This window comes from Equus caballus, chromosome X (genome assembly GCF_041296265.1).
Source record: "Equus caballus isolate H_3958 breed thoroughbred chromosome X, TB-T2T, whole genome shotgun sequence".
NCBI lineage: Eukaryota > Metazoa > Chordata > Mammalia > Perissodactyla > Equidae > Equus > Equus caballus.
In genome coordinates, this window is record NC_091715.1 from 73,092,954 (window position 1) to 73,107,906 (window position 14,953).

The 14,953-nt window shown below is 36.9% G+C and overlaps 1 long non-coding RNA gene across 1 annotated transcript; it reads left to right on the forward strand.

Moving 5' to 3' along the window:
• Positions 1–1,001: 1,001 nt before the first annotated feature.
• On the forward strand, positions 1,002–14,351 carry LOC102151091 (uncharacterized). The gene is made up of 4 exons (XR_291136.4): positions 1,002–1,092; positions 5,148–5,212; positions 12,198–12,290; positions 12,559–14,351. It is a non-coding gene; the product is annotated as an uncharacterized lncRNA (long non-coding RNA).
• Positions 14,352–14,953: the final 602 nt, after the last annotated feature.

Sequence of the window (14,953 nt, forward strand, 5' to 3'; positions counted from 1 at the left end):
AGTATACTCTGTTCGGCTTAGTTTGGTCTGATTTTTGTGACTTGAGGGTGGTTAGACTATTTGTAGGCAGATAAAGATAATTCTACCAGTATATGCTAATCTAACTGTCATTATGTGAAACATGATCTTAGGCAAGATAAAGTTCACATCTCTCTCTCTCTCTCATTTATAACACTTGTGGCTCTGTCCACATTCTAAAAAGGCTTTTCCTTTCTGGTGTTTTATGTCCTGGAAAATAATTGTCTTAGTTTGAGGTTGGCTTCCCCAAATCCCCACGACAATACATTGCCTCCACTGGATTAAAAGTGGGTTTTTTTCTGTCACACTGAAAACGGTCTGGAATGACTGGGCTTGCTATCAGTGGTCCTGTGTTAGGAATTTGGGAGCCAGGTAAATGCTCTTGGTCTTTGGCTAGGCTCTGGGAGTGTTGGAGATATCGGATGCTCTGTCTGGCTTTGGGAGAATCGGGACATGGCAATTTGCTATGTGGTGACTGGAGCTTGGGGTGGCATCTTGATCTTATGAACCAAATGGATATTAGCTGGTTACATCAATTGTATTAAGTTATGTTAAGATGGTCTATATGGGGATGGGCATAAATATATTCGTTTTAATACTTTTTAAATATGGCCCATAGCTAATAACTAATTTGGTGTACTCAGTAAAACGTGAGCCCAGCAACAGCCCTCTGGCCCGCTACCTGTTGCAGGAATAAAGCCATTTACTCAAACTTTACATCTGTGGGTACCAGAATTATCTTACAGGCAAGCAGGAGCCAGGGCTCGAAGGTTTCTGAAATCTTCATTGCCTTTCATAGAATTCTTGGTTGTGGTACTGGTTGCGGGAAAAGGCTATCCAATCAAATTAAAGGGGGAAATAACATTTAGATCCAACACCAGACTCTTTAATCCTCCCCTGGGGAATTTTACTAACTAAAGTGACATTATAGCTAGAATTTCTTCCACTGACTTTAGATCCCCAGAGATCTAGGGGAAAGTTCATAAGGGAGGCAGAGGGTGAGTTATCGCTTCCTCTTCAGTCTGGACTGTTACAGCCATCTTGAGCTATCGTGGAAGGGTAGTTCATAATCAGGTAAGGAATAAAAGAGAAAGGGGCTAGATTTTTGAGTATCAAGATAGCACCAGAACAGCTGTAGCAGAGAGGGGATGCTCTGTGCTGCTTCTGTGTGCTCCCCTACGCATTTCCTTCCTTAGTTGCTTCTCTGCTTCCTGAGTGGTGGGAAGGGCAGTGCTCCACTCATCCCTGATTGGTCTTTGCCTTTATAGCTGTATCAATTTATACCATGTTTGCTATAATTAACAACAGACTCCTTATCTCCTTTCCTCACCTCTCCATCCTTTCTATCTTCATTACATACTTACCCTCACATTTTCTATCATTTTAGGAAATGGTTACGTGCCCAGACTGATACCTCTCTGCTGCCATCTCTCTACTCTTTCTCATTTTCCCCGACTTTTTTAGTTTTTACCTTATTGCTGGGATGAATAGGACCAAGTAGTAATGGTGAGGGAGAGGTGGAGTAACATGTAGTTGGATGGTGACTCTGTTTTAATGAAGTAGGACCTATGTAAAAGGTTAAAAGATTTTCGGTCATACAACATTCACACATTAACTATGAGCCACAGGATTCATAGCTTATGTGGACTCAGAGCTGAAATGGGGCCTTGAAAAATTACTTTGTTTAGACTTTTTATTAAATTGAGTTCCTGAGGGTAAAACAGGTCTGATTAATCATCGTGTCCCCAGCTGTCCAAGGTGTGTCCCTAGCTTATCACCTCGTTTGCTTTGTCGAATAAATAAATCTAGTCCAACTCTCTCATATTGCAGACAAGGAAACTGAGGCCAGAGAGAAAGAGACTTTCTGAAGATGTATTTGTTTTACCACAAAATCAAGAGAAGTCATTTTTTCTTCCAGAACTGAAATTGTTCCATAATTAATACTAATGACACTTTCGAAAGGTAGATAAAGAGTGTTACTATACTCACAGCCCCGTTCTATACACACATGTACATTCATTGGGATAGCCTTGATTTACCCTTTAGTCCCAGCTTAGAAACCCAGAGACAATAAAAAATGTTGGTCTAGCTGTAGAAATAGGCTTGCATCACTTTCCTTCTTCCTGCCCCAGGGCCTATACCCTGGGTATAAAGCGATCCTGGATTATCATTTCTGGTGAGGCCTGGGCACACTAACTGAGAATTCCAGATGAGTTTGAATGAACTCTGCAGAACAGAATTGCATAGATGACTTAGGAGAGATGGTACAGATCATTCAAGCCAACATCCCTATGTTATTTTGTGCTGTCCAGTGTGGTAGTCACTAGCCATGTGTGGTTATTTAAAGTTAAATGTAAATTAAATGAAACGGAATGAAATGAAAAATTCTGTCCTTCAATCACACTAGCCACATTTCAGATGCTCAGTAGCCATAGACATAGAATAGATTTTAAAATTAATATCTGTTTTGGGGTAGGGAATATCACTAGTACAAGGTGATATAATTAAGTGCCAAGTTGGGAAAAGAACCCAGGTTTCTGGATTCCCAATCAAGAGTAAGCAGATTTATTTCCACCCCCTTTGTGTTTATTTCTATCTCAGTGTGGATCTATGGACATAACTGAGGCACACTGAGCATGTGTGAGCTTTTGCGTGGGCTTCGAAGTTTTGAGAGCAGGGCACCTGGTTAGCATGGATGAGGGATCTTCTTTGCATATATTTGTGCTGTTCTTGCCTTTCTCCCCTGACAGGACCAAAAAAGAGAATATATATATATAAGAGCGCAGTGAAAAGAAAAAATGTTATATAAATGGAAGGTGTAGTAATGATGATAAACTTCAGCTTTACTTTCTCCTACTTAGTGTTTGCCTCTGAGTCCAGCTGGAGATGGGTGTGGGTGGGAAAACGGGTTGGATTGGTGGGTCATTTTGGCAACTGAGGTGAGAGAGAGTCTGCCGGGTGCATGTGGTCAGGAAACTCAATAACATTCTGCAAACCTAGGAACTGGGGCCTAGTTGAACTTGCCCTCACCTCAGCTTTTGTTCCAAGAGAAGATCAGTAATGGAGGAATTAGGCAAAGACCTTCAGTGAGAACTATCCCTTTGCTTAATTGGAGGGATTGTCTACAGCCACTTAAATGTGTGCCAAGTTTAGGTTTTTCTGAGGAAAATTTTCTGAGAAATCATTTACTATAAATTACTGGTGAAAGCACTGCTCTAACTAGAGACTAGTATACTGGCAGTTATTTTAGGACTAAGGAGTCCACAGCTTCTGAGAGCTCCTGAAACTCCAAACTTGTTAGCATAAGCCTAAAATTCCTTTAGGTGTAGTTCACAGTGAGAATCATCTTTTAGATGCCTTTAAATTCAGATCCACTAAGGAGAAGTGACCCAAGGGCTGACTCATAGGAGAGGTCATGCACTATGGATGGGGAATCTTAGTGTTATTAGAAAAAAAATGATAATAATATCAACTCTGCCCATTTCACAGCATTTAAAAATCAAATAAAATGAGAGTATGAAAGAGCTTTATAAACTATAAGGTAATATGCAGATAAAATTATTTCATTACCTGTTTCTCCATCTTCCTCTCTTATACAGTGGCTATTTCTCACCCAAAATATTGCATGAATTCTTACAAATAAAATTTTCTTGAGAGAAATTTGGGTAACTTTGAGATAATTTGGGATCCTGTAGGGTGTTACAGTCCCAGGGTAGGGAAATGTTGCCATTGAGGATCTAGTTGCAAAGGCCTACTTTTATGCCTGGAGGTCAGTTTACCACAATGACAGCACCTGCTAGGCATATTTGTATGTGTTTGCTGTGTGTATGGGCTAATGAAGTACTATTTGTAAAACTTCTTTAGCCACTGGAATTCTTTGAAGGCAAAGTGAAAACATTCAGTTGACTTGAAAATGGAGCCCCAAGGCTCCACCATATTTAATTATGACTCTACCAGTTTGGTTGTGACCTGGGAGAGAGCAAGTCACTTGAATTTTCTGAGCCTCGGTTTTCCCATTTGTAATTAACAACGGTAAAGGGTTAATAATCACCACTCTGTCACTTCACTGGGAATCAGGGTGAGTTAAAGCATGTGAAAGTACTTGTGAACTGTAAATAGCTGCACAAACAACCTTACAGTTATTTCCTAGTATCAGGGGAAATCCCTCAGGGACGTACTCGGAAACTCTATTTGGTGTATCTCCTTTATCTCAGCAGTGACTAACCAACTTTCTAGCCAAGAAGGGAAACTGACTTAAACATTTAATTTTGGGGCCTAGCCCTTAACCTAGCTTCACCTCTCTTACTGAGACACCCTCGCTTTCAAAAAATAAAAGCAGAACTAGACTTGGGCAAAAATTTTGAAGCAAATAAACCATGTTTTCATGACACCTCTTTTCCTTTTTCGTTTTAGCACTCCCTCCCCTAGAAGGAGTAGAGGGTAGCAGAAGTAACTACATTTTGAGATGTCTTTGCATTGAGAGGTAGACAGATCTGGGCTGAATCTTTGTTCCACCATTTACTAGTTGTGATCTTGGGCAAGTTTGGCTTCTTAGATTCCTGGTCTGTAAAATGGGGCCAATAATTACACCAACTCTTGGGGTTCTTAGGAGGCTTAACTGTACTAGTGCCTGGCACAAATTATATTTCCAACAAATATAGCTTTATTTTTATTCACGCCATGGTTTTGCTCACTCAGAGTTATTTATATTTTAAAGTTACCAGCAAGGAATTAGACACTGTCCCAAAGAACGAGTTCTGGTTTGGAGCATTAAGAACTTTCCCACGTCGTAGCCTTGCTGGTTTAGTGGTCTGGTGGTTTATATGAATGGAGCCCTCAGGCAATATTGGGTACAGATTTAAATGCAAAATAGAATCTTGATTTTTTTAAAATAATATTTCCACAGCCTTTCCAATTTATACCTTTTTGGTGATTTTTATTTTATGTTTGCTTACAGATGATCAGAAATGCTTTACTTGATATTGACTATGTCCTAGTAAATATGTGCATGCCTGTTCTGTCTAGAGGCCCCACATCACTGGATAGTTGGTGTCTAGATTGTCTGGTTGAGGCTTTTACCTTGACTAAAACAAACCACAATAATGAAGTTTTTTTTTCCTGTTCTACAGGGAACACAAAAGATGTTATGGGTCTCATGGGGCCAAGCTGGATCCGCAGAAGTATAACAGATATGGTAATGGAACAAAGGACTTAGTTTGTTTAATTTCATGATTTTTGATTTGGTACACACTTTTATGGCTCAACATCAAATTCACTTTATCTGTTTATAGATTGCCTTTGGTCCCTTGAAGTTGTACCTAACAATTTATTTCTTATTCATAGAGAAAAATTGTGGGCAAAGTTGTGGAAAGGAGACAAATTTGTGGTTACTCGTTGGTTGAACATCTTCCTTATGGAAGGAAAATATACTCATAAGATGAGGAGTAAAGGTTTATCTGGTGTTTAGGCGCTTAAATCGATCACTTTTGTCACATCTCTTAACATAGAGCCTGAGCTATTATTTTTCAATTTTTCGCTGTTGATCAAATGAGATCTGTGAAAGCACTTTGAAAATGAGAACGTATTATAAAATTCTGAGATTATTATTTGTTATCAGCTTAGGGTTGGTTGTGAAATGCTCTTGTTAGAGAAAGTTGAACTTTCTCTTTTGAATAAAGATATTATTGTTGTCCTCCCTCCTCTGAAATGGTTCTAATGCTGACTTTGATTTCTAAGTGAAGCACATTCTTGAATCTGATGACTATCAATTTCCAGGCTGTCTTGAGTCCAATATCATTTAAACAAACAAACAAACAAGCAAACAAGCAGTCATCAGGAGCAGTCAAAATGGTAGCTATAAGAGTCTGTCTTTTTGTTCCTGAGATAAAGAAGACTCTTCATTTTACTCATTTTGGGTTTATAACTGTCAGTCCTTCTCCTTCTTCCTGTTCTAAGCAGGAAGTGCTGATAGCATTATATATAAATAACCACTCCATGTTGCACAACTGTTGCCTCCTTTCAGACTTTTAAGAGTGTGTTGGATAGTCTTGTTGTACTTAATAGGTACTCAGGAGAGCCTATCAGAAGAACATTTTAAACAGAGAAGGGGCTAGAAATCTAGAAATCTCTCTTCCACACTGTGTAGGTCTTCTTGGGGGCAAAGTGTGTCTGCCAAACATGTGAAATTAACTCTGAACTTGTCAGTCCAGCAGGGTCAGCTCTGAGGAAAATTAGGGAATAAATGAAGTGAGCCCTTCATGACTTTTCTTTTATTTAAAGATTTCTTTTCTCTGTTTCTTCTATTGTCTAGGCATCCAGTGCTTCTTTTCTTATGCTGATTGAGTTGCAACCGTTTGAAGCAAAGTGGATTTGAGAAATCACTAACATTTTAGTGTAAATAAATTTAAAGTGTTTTTTTCTGAAGTTACTTCATTTTATTTTAGTTATATGAAATTACAAAATATCACTAAGCAAAAATAAAATCAATAAAAAATCATCCATGATCCCACCATGCTAAATTAACCCACTCTTAATATTCATGTGTATAGCCTTTTATGCCTTTTTCTTTACATATATACGGAGATATATTCATCAAAATGGAATTACATTATACATATTGTTTATCAACCTGTTATTTTTATTTAACAATATATTATGAATTTCTTTCTCTAACATTAAATATATTTTCTCTCTTTTGGTTTCTTTCATTTGAAAAAATTTTATGGTGCTAAACCATTCATAGACAACCTGCTTCTGGGTCATCTACAGAGCAGCTTCCTCACTGCGATCTACTGAAGGTCAGCCTCCACACAAGGATTCGTAAAAAAAAAAAAAAAAAGTGTAAAAACACAAAAACAAAAAAGAAATTAAAAAAAAATTCAAATGGTGTGTGTGCTTGGCTGAGAAACCAATGGGTGAAGTGACTATTTGTGCGATTATGACTGAATACCTCTAAGGTGAATCTCACCCAGGGGGAATGATATGGCAGTGCTACAGAGCTTGGCTTGGTCTCAGATAGCTCGTGCCCCGACCTCTCGTGTTGTTTGTGTTGCTCTGTGTGCCCCTGCTGGGCACCAGGCCAGTGTCCAGTGCAGAGAGCCTCTTCCGCCCATATGGGCATGGCCCAGACATGGAGCATGTGTTGGTGGGGAACCTGGTGCTAAAATTTTTTTAAATTAAAATTTTATGTTGGGATAATTGTAGATTCACATGCAGTTGTAAGAAATAATACAGAGAGAGAGATGCTGTGTACCCTTCCCCAGTTTCCCCCAAAGGTAACATCTTGCAAAAGTATAGTGCGATATCACAACCAGGAGATTGACACTGATACAGTCAGATACAGAATATTTCCATCACCACAAAGATTCATGTTGCCTTTTATAGCCACATCGACTTTTGTTCTTGCCCTCATCTCTCAATCTCAGGCAACCATTGATCTCCATTTCTATAATTTTGTCATTTCAAGAATGTTATATAAGTGGAGTCATACAGTTTGTAACCTTTTGGGATTGGCTTTTTCTTACTCAGCATAATTCCCTGGAACTTCATCCAAGTTGTTGCATGTATCAATAGTTTGATCCTTTTTATTTCTTAGTATTCCAGGGTATGGATGTGCCACAGTTTATTTAATTATTCATTTGCTGAAGGACATTTTGGTTGTCTCTAGTTTTTTTTCTAAATTATTTTATTGAGGTCACGTTGTGTAAATTTCAGGTGTACATCATATTTTGGCTTTTGTATAGGCTGCATCATATTCACCACCAAAACTCCAGTTTTTGTGCATCACCATACATATGTGCCCCTTTATCCCTTTTGATGTCCTGTCACCCCTTTTCTTTATGGTAACCACCAATCTGTTCTCCTTATCTCTGTGTTTGGTTCTTATGAACAAAGCTGCTATGAACACTCGTGTGTAGGTTTCTCTGTGGCTATAATTTTCATTTCCCTGGGATAAATGCCTCAGAGTTCAATTGTTTGGTTGTATGGCAATGGTATGTTTAATTTAGTAAAAAATGCCAAAGTGCTTTCCAGAGTGGTTGCACCACTTTATGTCCCCAAAAGCAATGTATGAGTGATTGCTTCTCTGCATCCTCACTAGCATTTGGTATTGCCACTATTTTTAGTCATCTAATTGATGTGTAGTGATATTTTGCTATTTAAATTTGCATTGTATTGGTTTCATGTACTTGTATGTCCAGTTTTTTCCCGAGGCTTGGGAAGTTCTCAGCTAGTAATTCTCTGAATAAGCCTTCTGCTCTTTTCTCCCTCTGGGATACTGATAATTCTTATGTTGATTTTCCTAATTGAATCAGATATTTCGCAAATAATTTCTTCATTTAAAAAAAAACAACTTCGTTCTCTCTCTTCCTCCACCTGAAGCATTTCTGTATTTCTCTGTTCAAGGTCACTAATTCTCTTCTCCATAAGATCTACTCCATTTTTTTGCTTTCTACATTATTTGTACCTCACTAATTGTGTTCCTCATGTCCAGAATTTCTGTTTGGTAATTTTTTAGATCCTCCATCTCTTTGGTGAAGTATTCTTTCTGTTCAGCAATTTTATTCTTGAGCTCATTGAACTGTCTTTCTGAGTTTTCTTGTAACTCATTGAGTTTCTTTATGATAGCAATTTTGAGTTCTCTTTCAGTTAGAATGCAGTTTTCTGTGACTTCAGGTTTGGTTTCTGGATATTTGTCATTTTCCTTCTGTTCTGCAGTGTTACTGTAGTTCTTCATGGTGTTTGATGACTTGACCCTCCGCCAGTGCATTTGTGATACTAATCACCTTTCCTCTTTTTTTTTTTTTTTTTTTGAGGAAGATTAGCCCTGAGCTAACTACGGCCAATCCTCCTCCCTTTGATGAGGAAGACTGTCTCTGAGCTAACATATAATGGATTATTATTGTCATAAAAAGAAGGAAATCCTGCCATTTGTGACAACATGGATGGACTTTGAGGGCATTATGCTAAGTGAAATATGTCAGACAGAGAAAGACAAATACTGTGTGATCTCACTTGTATGTGGAATCTGAAACAAAAAATAAATTCATAGAAAAAGAGATGAGATTTGTGGTTACCAGAGCTGGGAGGTGAGGGAATTGGATGAAGGTGGTCAAAAGGTACAAATTTTCAGCTATAAGATAAATAAATACTGGGAATGTAATGTACAGCATGAGCACTATAGTTAATACTGCTGTATGGGATATTTGAAAGTTGTTAAGGGAGTAAATTTTAAGAGTTCCATTACAAGGAAAAAGCTTTTTTCCTTTTTTGTATCTATATAAGATGATTGATGTTAACTAACTTATCGTGGTAATCATTTCACAATATATGTAGGGCAAGTCGTTATGTTATACACCTTAATCTTACATAGTGCTGTATGTCAATTATATCTCAATAAAAGTGGAAAAAAAGACAAATAATATTTTTTAAATAGCGCTCTATATACTCTCAATGAATTCTTAGCCTTCTCTTATGTAGCCTGGAAGTGGCTGAAGGACTAAGGCTGGCAGAATGGAGTTTTGGACACTCTACCTGCAAGCTTTTCTAGATGATCTTATACTTCCTTACATATCGCATTGTTTTTGGGGTTGGGGCTTCTGCTTAAACTGGCACAATGGCAAAACGTCATATTTAGCATCCTGTTACACTGGCTGATACTTAGTGAGTAATTACTATATACCAAATACTAATGCTAAGTGGTTTACACATATTATCTCATTCAATCTCCACAACAATCTAAATAGAATGTACAGTCATTCCCCTTATTTGACAGTTGAGGAAACTGAAGCATGGAGAGGTTGAGTAACTTCCTTAAGTTTAGGCAGTGAATTAGTGGTGTAGCTAGGATTTGAATCCAGGCAGTTTGCCTTCAGAGCTTGCAATAAATATGCATACCTATACAGAATTATATGCTTTTTCTATGAATCCTTTCCACTATTACTGAAGTCACCACTGCACATAGGCACCTATATATGATGTAGGTGGTCAACCCTGTTCAGAGATGTCACTGAGTTTAAATATTGAAAAGTGACATTGCTACAATAGTGCTTGTGTTACCTTCTTGTGATGTAAAAACCAATGGAAGAAAACCAAATGTATTTTATAGCTGCCAAAAGCCAGTTTGTTAGTTTTTTTAGTCCTAGGGACTGCTGGGTTCTATAAATATTGTGTGTTTTTCAAGGTTAGTATCTAATACTCTTTTGTAAATTAAATGTTTATTCATCTAGGAATTGTATGAGGCTACCTCATTTTCTCTGCATCGCTTATCTTCTTCCTTATGGGAATTATATATTCATGATAGAAAAACAGTCCTTCTTTGCCAGGAAAAGGCCATACTTGTTTGCTGAGAGCATTATTTCAGCAGAAGACACACGGAGTAGGAGAAGGAAAAGGACACTCACCAAGCCAATCAAAAGATAGAATTTTAGAGGTAAAATTGTGTATTCAATCTCTTCATTTATAGATAAGGGGAAAAAAAGCCCAGAAAGGAATGTGATTTCCCCAAAGTAACTCAGCTTGTGAAGGGTAGAGGTAGGACTGGGACCTTCTTTAGGTCAGTATCCCTTCTACACTGTGTCCACCTTGACAAATTGATTCTGATGTGTTGAAGCTGAGTTGTTGTCAAGTCCTGATAGAAATCTAAACACACCAATGAAAGATAGGCAGAGCCCAAAGAGCCTCAGTTTCTATTAACACTGTGGACTTTTTGGCGTTAAGTTTTTCTCTTAATCCACTATATGGGATCTACTTGGGTGTCTAGGGTCTAATTCTGCTAACCCTGAGGAAGGCAGAGACATTTCCTCACTTCAAATCTGGTTGCAAATTGTTCTCAGAGATAAAATATTCCAGGTCTTAGAGTCACTGAGTACAACAAAAATTAATCTAGAATCCTCACCAGCAGAGGACAGGTGCTAGCATACTTCTAGTGAAATATAAGTGGTAACTTCTACTCTAATATTTTTGTAGAACAAATTAAAATGAAATGAGCATAAGATTAAAAAAAGAACTCTGGATTACTTAGAAAGAGGTAACTTTAAAGACTACTTATTTTCTTTTTCCATTTACACTCATTATAATTTCAGGTTTCGTTTGGTAATTTTAGAGAAATAAAATTTTGGGGCTCTAGCATAAAATAATAATAATCATTATTCTTGATATATTACTGGCATACTATAAAGTTTACAGTTATTTCATATTCATGTTTGTGATCTCATTCAATGTTCACATCACTCCTGATGTTGCACTAACAAATACTACACTTTGCCTTGACTCCTAAACCAACACTCTTCACTGTAGACTGTACTGCCTCTCATATTTCCAAGACAGCATGCTGAGTGTTCAACCACTCTGTGCCCTCTTTGTTTTATCTCATGCTAGCTTTGTCTTACAGGGTTTCATTATTTAACATTCTCAAGAAATTTTAGCTGGAGTGGAGACGAAACTTCCTTTTCTTTTTCCTGTCAACTTGCATTTTAAAAAATAATTTTCCAATTCTTCTTTTCAGTTATAGACCACCAAGATGTTATTTCTCTCTTTGTTATTGTCTCTTGTCAGATTTGCAAATAAATGCCTCCAATATTGGGAAGAGGAGTAGAAATAAGAAGACATTATCTTAGCCTTTGTCCCTACTCCTTTTCTAATTTGATAGTCAGAGAGGTGTATATTCTGGATTAGTATAATCATTTGAGGAATCTGTCCCACTGAAAGAAATGGAGTCAGCATATGTGCTATTGAAGCTTAAATTCAAGGTCAATCTTTTATTTTAAATGTTAATTTAATTAAAAAATTTAAGCCATTCTTCTACAGGTCTATTCTTCCTTGTTTTCTTTAATATGTTTCTTGGCAACTTCATAGTAGCTCAAACTGGAGATCTTATCACTTCCTGATAAGTAAATGCTTTGTGAAAAATGTCCGATTTGCCTTACAATTTATGAGTTTTCTTGATATTTCAGAATTACTTATTAGCAGTAAGGCACTAGGGTAACTCAAATGATAATTGACTTATTAAGGCAGATGGGTTCTTTGACAAGTACCCACAACTGCTATCTAGTTCACAGGAAGCCACAAAGTTATAACAAAAGACAAAACAAAACAAAGTAAATGAACACTGACAACTAAACCCTTACCATATTTTCTATAGTAGGAAAAAAAACTTTCCTTTTTCTTTTATATTTTCCTAGGTGATATTCTGGTGCACTTTCCTGGGACACATGCTGATTTGGAGTTTAGAGATGTTCGTCACTGATGCTAAATATTAAGCAAACTGGTAGTGGGTAAGACATTTCCTGGTTTGGGCAGGGAGAAAGTAGAGCGAGGGAGTCTATGTACGAGCAAAAATAGGATCAGAAATGAAGAGTCACGAGGCAGCATATTGTCCTGTAAGCGAAGGATAGAGGAGTTGGTGGGGCCCAGGAACATCACCAAAAATGTTTAATATCTGCTGTGAGCAAGACACTGTGCTAGATACTGAGTCTGAAGCTCAGTGCGTGTGTGTGTTTGTGTCTGTATGTACATGTATCTATTTCTGTCTGTCTGACTTAGGGAAAAGATGAAGATCCACTGCATCCTTGGTGGTCACGGAAATTCAGAGATTGTCCATCTTGAACCAAGGAAGAAATGAGGGAGAACTAAACAAACAAACAAAAATACCTGTGCGTAAGAATTGACTGGCCTTTGATGAGAAATCACAGGTCAAAACAAAGCTCTCTATTTAAGATTTACTACCTTAACTTGGATTCTGTATTCCTTTGTTTTTATAATGTTCAAAATTCAAACATCTGACTTTGGCATTTAGGCTATACTACTTGAGATTTAAAAAAAAATCTAATTGACATTTTTAAATTTTAGTTTTTGAGGCTTAATTTACGTAGAATGAAATGTGCTGCAAAATTCAAAGAGTGCTATGCATTTTGAAAAATCATTCAATCATGTAAACACCATCAAAATCAGGATACAGAACAATCCCATCATACTCTCCCCTCCAAATTCCCTTGTGCTGTCTCTGTTCCAAGCTTCTGGAAACTACCGATATGTTTTCTGTCAATGTTGTCAACAGTTTTTTATTTTCCAAAATGTCATATAAATGTAATCATAGCCTTTTGAATATGGCTTCTTTCACTCAATGTAACTATTTTGAGATTTATCCGTGTTGTTGCATGTAGTTCATACTTTTTATTGTTCTGTAGTATTTCATTTTATGGTATTCAGAGTTTGTTTATATCCGTTCATCAGGTGAAAGACATTTGGGTTGTATTCAGTTTTTTTGTGATTTTGAATAAAGCCACTATTAATTACTCACGCAGTTTTTGTGTAAATGTATGTTTCCATTTCTCTTGGGTAAATATCTAGGAGTGTGATGGCTGGGTCATAGGGTCTGTGCACATTTAGCTTCATAAGAAACTGCTAAACTGTTTTCTAAAGTGCCTGTAGCATTTTACATTCCCATTAGTAATGTAAAAGCATTTCAGTTACTCCACATCCTTGCTAGCAGTTGATATTGTCATATTTTTCAAGTTTGGTCACTCTAAAAGATGTGTAGTGGTATATCTTGTTATTTTAGTGTGCATTTCCTTAATGACTAATGATATTGAGCATATTTTCATGTGCTTATTTGCCACCTCTATATTGTCTTTGGTGAAGTATCTGTTCAAATCTTTTACTGACTTTAAAAAATTGGTTTGTTTTCATATTGAATTTTTTATAGACTTTATTTTTTAGAGAAGTTTTAGGTTCACAGAAAAATTGAGCAGAAGGCACAGAGATTTTCCATATACTGCCTGCCTTCATATATGCATAACATCCCCCGTTACTGACATTCCACACAAGAGTGGTACATTTTTTACAATTGATGAACCTACATTGACACATCATTATCAAAGCCCATAATTTACATTAGAGCTCACTCTTGGTTTGTACATTCTATAGATTTGGACAAATGTATAATGACATGTATACACCATTATAGTGTCATACAGAGTAGTTTCACTGCCCTGAAAGTCCCCTGTGCTCTGTCTGTTCATCCCTCCATCCTCCCTAATCCCTGGCAACCGTTGACCTTTTTATTATCTCCATAGTTTTGCTGTTTCCAGAACGTTATATAGTTGGAATCCTATAGTATATAGCCTTTTCAGGTTGGCTTCTTTCACTTAGTAATATGCATTTAAGGTTCTTCCATGTTTTTTCATGCTCATTTTCATAGCTCATTTCTCTTTAGTGCCAAATAATATTCTATTGTATGGATGTATCACAGTTTATTTATCTGTTTACTTACTGAAGGATATCTTGGTTGCTTCCAAGTTTTGGCAGTTATGAATAAAGTTGCTACAAACATGGTGTGCAGGTTTTTGTGTGGATATGTTTTCAACTCATTTGGATAAATACCCTGGAGTACAACTGCTGGATCGTATGGTAAGAGTATGTTTAGTTTTGCAAGAAACTGTCAAATTATCTTCCCAAATGGCTATACCATTTGCATTCCACTAGCAACAAATGAGAGTTCCTCTGACTCCATATCCTCACCAGCATTTGGTGGTGTTAGTTGTTATTGAGATTTCAGAGTTTCTTATATATTCGGGATACAAGTTCTATGTCAGATAAGTGTTTTGTAAATATTTTATTCCACCTGTGGATTGTGTTTTCGTTTTCTAAATAGTGTCTTTCAGAGACTAGAATTTTTAATATTTGATGCAGTCCAATTTATCAATTTTTTGATGGCTTGTACTTTTGGTGTTGCATCTAATGTCTTTGCCTAACCCAAGGTCATAAGAATTTTCTCCATGTTTTCTTCCAGAGGATTTATAGCTCTATGTTTTAAATCTAGGTCTGTGATCTACTTTTAGTTTTTAATAAGGTGTGAAGTATGCATTAATAGTTCAAATATCAACTACTGAAAAACTATCCTTCTCCATTGTATTGCCTTTAACCCTTGTCAAAAATC